Genomic DNA, 5,334 nt, shown 5'->3' with positions numbered 1-5,334 from the left:
TTCTCTCTTTCCATATTCTCTCCTGATCTCGCGTAGAACAAACCTGAACAGAGAATCCCATTCCTCCTAGCACAGTGAAGAACAGGCATAACACCATAACACACCATGCATAACACGTTTAATAATATATAAACAACACTGCAACTAATCAGCATAATGAGGCTGCAATTTTCCAGCATCAGAGCAATCGATATCTGTGTGATTTGGGAAAATTAGTATAATTTGTGTCGGACTTTCGAAACAATAACTATGGTTGATAACATTTGCGAAACGTTAACACATGTTGATTTAGCAATCAGCTAGGGGAGGGAGGGGAGGAGGGGAGGGTGTGAGGGTGGGCGTGGGGGAGAAGGGGAAGGGATTCGGGACTCCAGAGTAGCCCACCCCCTCCCCACCCCAATGGTGGAGGAAAGGGAGGAGAGGAACGCCTAGGAAATTTCTTGCTCTCTTTCTCTTTCCTCTCTTCATGTCTCTTCCCCTTTGTTTCTCTCTGTTCTTCTACTCTCTCTGTCTCTCTCTCTTTCTCTTTCTCTCTCTCTCCCTCACTCCCTCCCACCTTCTCTCCCTCACTCCCTCCCACCTTCTCTCCCTCACTCCTTCCCACCTTCTCTCCCTCACTCCCTCCCACCTTCTCTCCCTCACTCCCTCCCACCTTCTCTCCCTCACTCCCTCCCACCTTCTCTCCCTCACTCCCTCCCACCTTCTCTCCCTCACTCCCTCTCACCTTCTCTCCCTCACTCCCTCCCACCTTATCTCCCTCACTCCCTCCCACCTTCTATCCCTCACTCCCTCCCACCTTCTCTCCCTCACTCCTTCCCACCTTCTCTCCCTCACTCCCTCCCACCTTCTCTCCCTCACTCCCTCCCACCTTCTCTCCCTCACTCCCTCTCACCTTCTCTCCCTCACTCCCTCCCACCTTCTATCCCTCACTCCATCCCACCTTCTCTCCCTCACTCCCTCCCACCTTCTCTCCCTCACTCCCTCTCACCTTCTCTCCCTCACTCCCTCTCACCTTCTCTCCCTCACTCCCTCCCACCTTCTCTCCCTCACTCCCTCTCACCTTCTCTCCCTCACTCCCTCCCACCTTCTCTCCCTCACTCCCTCCCACCTTCTCTCCCTCACTCCCTCCCACCTTCTATCCCTCACTCCCTCTCACCTTCTCTCCCTCACTCCCTCTCACCTTCTCTCCCTCACTCCCTCCCACCTTCTCTCCCTCACTCCCTCCCACCTTCTCTCCCTCACTCCCTCCCACCTTCTCTCCCTCACTCCCTCCCACCTTCTCTCCCTCACTCCTTCCCACCTTCTCTCCCTCACCCCTTCCCCCTCCTCCTCCCTCTCTCCTTCTTTCCCTATGCATATATCCATGTAGACATTGGGGCCCACAACCAAACATCTCATCAAGGTACAGACAGTAATTGTCATCATTATCTCAACACAATAAACACGAAATGTCAACTCGCTACCAAATGTGCATCGTATTATTAACCATAGACGGAGGCTAACTGGCGCAGCAGCAGAGAAAGTGAGGAATCAAAGACAGCGACAAAAGAACAAGAGACGCGAAAGAATGGGAGAGGAGAGAACCAGTTGAAGGAACGGAGAGGAGATGAATAATGATGAATGAACATAAAAACAACTAACAATGATAACAATGATTACAAAACAACCAATGATATCAATAAGTAATAATACATCAACCACAATAATAATAATATGATAACAAATAAATCGCAATAACAAAAACATGATAATGATGATAACAACATTAACCTCGAGTTCCCACTAGCGAAGGCGGCTTCCATCGCCTCCTGGGGGCACTCTCTCGTATATCGATTCCCCTGTAAGTAATTCCAACCTGTAACTGCTGACCTGACCAGACGTGACCTGCCGTGACCTGTCGTGTCCATACGTTGACCTTCCTTTACCACTGTTTACTCGGGACGACTATGCTATAATAAGCCTTTTATGAAGCCAAGGGAAACGTTTCTTCTCTACCAAAAAAAAATATTGCGGTGACGTCACAGTGTGCTATGTCGATAAACTTCCAATATAAACGTAAACATAAACAAAAAAATCAGCAAACGTATAAATATCCATAAGTCTCGGATAAACAAGTCCCAAAAAAGTTCAAATGCACAAAGGAAGAAAAATGTTTCGTTTGCCGAGCAGCGTGAGATATTTGTCTGATTCATGAAATGGCGGGCTGAGTGCAAGCTGGCCATTTTCGTTTTTGCTCGCGGAGAAAGACGAAACGGGATTCTTATAAAATAAATCTAAGGGAAGGGTTTTCCTGCTTTCGCAAGAAAAATATATCTTTCCTGCTGCCTTTGATTTTCTTTCCTTCTCATTCTCTGTGTTTCGTTCTTTCGCTCTTTATTTCTCTGTCTGTCTTCCCCGTCTTTTTCCCACAAACACACAGTCCTTTTCCCACAGTGAGAAAAAAGAGGGGGAAGACAGACAGACACAGACAGAAACACACGAAGACACATGGACGGACAAACACATATATTCAAGTATGAGTACATAACATATATACGTATGTGTATGCATGTATGTGCTTGTGTGTGTGTGTGTGTGTGTGTGTGTGTGTGTGTGTGTGTGTGTGTGTGTGTGTGTATGTGTGTGTGTGCGTACAAATATGTATATACATAATTTAAACATACATAGATATATACGATATATATGTATGCATACATATATGTCACATATATGTGTGTGTATATATATACACACACACAAATATACAGATATATATTCCCATATATAATTATATATATACATAAATATATATATAATTATATATATGAATATATGTATGTATATATGTAGATTTATTAAAATCGAGACAACAGGTTCGAAATCCTGGATTCCATCTTCAGATCTGAAAGGAAAGGGGAGAGGAGGGAGTATATATATATACATATACATATATATGTACACACACACACACACACACACACACACACACACACACACACACACACACACATATTTCATTTTCCCACGAAGCGCCCGAGCCCTTGGGTCCCCCTCCGCCCGCCCTCCAAGCGGCACTCCCACCCCCCGGCGCAGGGAGGCGGCCAGAGCAAATTCATCTCAAACGTGTGTAACGTTTGCCCAGCCGGAGTTTACCTTGTGATTACAAACGCAAACACATAAATAATAAGTGCGGGCGGAGGGGAGGGGGGCGGGGGGGGACGGCGGGAGGGAAATGGGCCAATTTTTACGAAGGCAGGTCGGGTGATCTACGTGTGTGTATTCGCCGGCCTTCGCTTCGTCGCGCGCGGGAGGACACGCGGCGGGAAAATAATTGTCAAATGCTGTCGGTTGGGATTTAAGTGTACTTAGTAGGCTCTGATGTTGGTAATGTTTACAACTACATAATGAAAGGTGAAAACACTCTACCGTGTTGATACTATGGTAGAAAAACCCACTATGTAAAACTAGATTTATTGAAAGTGAGACAACAGTTTCGGAATCCACCTGGATGCCATCCTCAGGTCGACCTACATAATGATTATAATGTGAGCAATGAAAACTTTATCTATCTACATTTATTTATGCATGGAAGCGAGAGAGAGAAAGAGAGATGGAGACAGAAAGAGAGAAATATATATATAATATATACAGAGAGAGACAGAAAAAGAGATAGAAACATAAAGAGAAAAAGAAAGAAAGACCGAGAGAGAAATACCTACCATTCTCCCTCATGAATTTCGACGTCACGCCGACCACTCCCCCCCCACCCCCACCCCCACCCCTACGCACATGCCGCAGCGCCGTTCTGCCATATCCGCCAGACGCCGGAGTCAGCGCCGGTGTAATGCCTCTAATGCCACATCGCAGACGCATGCCACACCTCTAATGCGACGTAATCAGAGAATGCCCCCCTCCTCCTCCTCCTCCCCTACCTCCCCTTCCCTCTCCCTTCCATCACGACCCCTACCCCCTGCCCCTGTCCCTTCCCCCTATCCCCTCTACCCCTCCCCCCCCGCCATCATTCCCAGCCCTCGTTAGTTACCGCTGTGACTGTGATCATTGCGGCACCCAGCGGCGACGGAACGCGACGCGGAAATAAGCAGCAGGGAGGCGATCCGGTAATGGCGGGAAAATCGGCGGCGGCGGTGGCGGTTGCTCGGGCCTGATCACCTTTTGTCTCGGGCTCTGTCTTTCTCTTTCTCTTTCTCTCTCTCTCTCTCTCTCTCTCTCTCTCTCTCTCTCTCTCTCTCTCTCTCTCTCTCTCTCTCTCTCTCTCTCTCTCTCTCTCTCTCTCGCTCTCTCTCTCACTCTCTCTCTCTCTTTGGCATCCTTTTTTCTCTTTCTCGTTCTTTCGTTTCTTTGTCTTTCATTTATTTCTCTTTCTCGTTCTTTCTTTTCTCTTTTTGTCTTCCTTTTCTCTCTCGCTCTTTATCTTTCTCATCTCCCACCTTCCTTCTCCCCCGTCGTCGTCGTTTTCTTCTACTTCCTCTTCTTCTTCTTCTTCTTCTTCTTCTTCTTCTTCTTCTTCTTCTTCTTCTTCTTCTTCTTCTTCTTCTTCTTCTTCTTCTTCTTCTTCTTCTTCTTCTTCTTCCTCCTTCTTCTTCTTCTTCTTCTTCTTCTTCTTCTTCTTCTTCTTCTTCTTCTTCTTCCTCCTCCTCCTCCTTCTTCTTCTTCTTCTTCTTCTTCTTCTTCTTCTTCTTCCTCCCCCTCCTCCTCCCTCCCTCCCTCCCTCCCTCCCCACCCACTACCCTTCACAACACCCACCGAGAATGCGCCTTCCATTCATCTCAAGGTGTCGCTGTAATCCTCAAAAGCAGAAAGGGGAAAAGAACAAGACACACACACGAAAAACAAAAAATAAAACAAAAAAACAAAAAACAAAAAACAGGAAAATACTCCCTAAGTAAGGTCATAAATTCAAGTTAATCCATTTCGTGATTCCGTCCCTCCATTCTTTTTTTTATTATTATTTTCTCTCGTCGCCATTACTCTGTAGGTGTCACAGTGGTATCACACTACCCCCCTCCCCCCTCCCCCCGCCCTCTGATATCATCACGGCTATAAAGAATATAAACCCAATAATTTCTTCCTCTTTTTCTCCCCTTCCTCCCCCCCCCCCTCCCAAAGACTGCGACATCACCCTGGCATTGTGACCACGTTTGGCATTCAATCAACATTCTGGGCTTCTGGCATTCCACGCCTCGGGAAAACCAGCAGATTGGCGACCTTGAAACACGAAGCGACACACGGATAAAATCGCTGCTTATTTATCACCGAATACCTCTCTTTATATTCTATATACTTCTCTCTCTCTATATTCAATATACCTCTCTCTATATATATTCTATACTCCTC

Source organism: Penaeus chinensis, chromosome 5 (assembly GCF_019202785.1).
Source record: "Penaeus chinensis breed Huanghai No. 1 chromosome 5, ASM1920278v2, whole genome shotgun sequence".
In the NCBI taxonomy this organism is placed as follows: Eukaryota; Metazoa; Arthropoda; class Malacostraca; order Decapoda; family Penaeidae; genus Penaeus; species Penaeus chinensis.
The sequence above is the reverse complement of the archived record's forward strand: the minus strand, read 5'-3'. Positions refer to the sequence as shown.